Source organism: Penaeus monodon, chromosome 27, assembly GCF_015228065.2.
Source record: "Penaeus monodon isolate SGIC_2016 chromosome 27, NSTDA_Pmon_1, whole genome shotgun sequence".
Classification (NCBI taxonomy): domain Eukaryota; kingdom Metazoa; phylum Arthropoda; class Malacostraca; order Decapoda; family Penaeidae; genus Penaeus; species Penaeus monodon.
In genome coordinates, this window is record NC_051412.1 from 4,021,771 (window position 1) to 4,022,906 (window position 1,136).

A 1,136-nucleotide genomic window follows, 5' to 3' on the forward strand; every position below is an offset into this window, starting at 1 on the left:
CTTATGCCTCATCAATTATACGGATTATAAATGAGATTTCCATACCGGATCGGTCGTGGCCCAGGTTCACAACGACCGCCACCGACACATTGGCTTACTGTTAGGCCAAGGAGAAAGAGAGGAGGAGAGCTAGTTTGCGGGATAAATGGAGAGGAGAGAGCGTGGAAGCGTGATTTGCAACCTTAAATGTTGGCTCTATGACTGGTAAGGATAGATATTTGGTTGACATGATAGAGAGAAGAAGGGCAGACATTGGAGGAGGGTGAAAGCTGTTTTACTATGGATTGGACGGAAGAAGAAACGAAGTTGGGATAAATTTTAGGGGAAAGCTTGTTAAAAGTGTTTTTTGAACTCGAGAGAGTCTGATAGAATAACAAGTATAAAACTGAAAATGGAAAATGTGATACTCTATAATCAGTGCATATGCATATAAATTGGTTGTGAAATGGAAGAAAAAGAAAACTTCTGGAGCGAATTGAATGATGTGGTAGAAGCCTCCCCAAGGAAGAAACATTGGTGACGGTCAGATTTCAATGGGCTTGTTAGCGAAGGGAACTTAGAAGATGAAGAGATGATGGGCAGATATTGTGTGAGAGGACAGAATGTTGAAGAACAAATAGTGGTGGATTTTGCAAAACGAATGGAAATGGTTTTGGTGAATACTTATGCCAAAAAGAAGAAAAAAAAACACAGAATAAGGTAGAGGAAAGGCCAGACAAGTGGACTATCTCCTCCGCCGGAGGCCCAGTCTAGAAGAAATTGAAGACTGTAGGGCGACAGGAGAAACTGTAGCTGCGCAGCACCGAATATTAGTGTGCAGTATTAATTTCAGCACCAAAAAAGAGAATGGGAACAGAGCCAAAGATCAAATGGTGGAAATTGAAGAACGAAAACTATCAGGTAGAATATAGGAAAGAAGTGAAACGGACATTGAATGGTATTGAGGAATAGCCAGTTAATTGGACAGATACAGCAGAAGTATTAACCCTTTGACGCCAGGGTATAGATTTCTTTGATTTTTTAAAAACTTCTTTTACATATATTGTCTGTTTATGAGGGGAATATCTCATACACGAATACAATATAAGTCCTGCTGAAGAACATTTGCCGTCAAAGGTCCATGTACCGCACAGAAT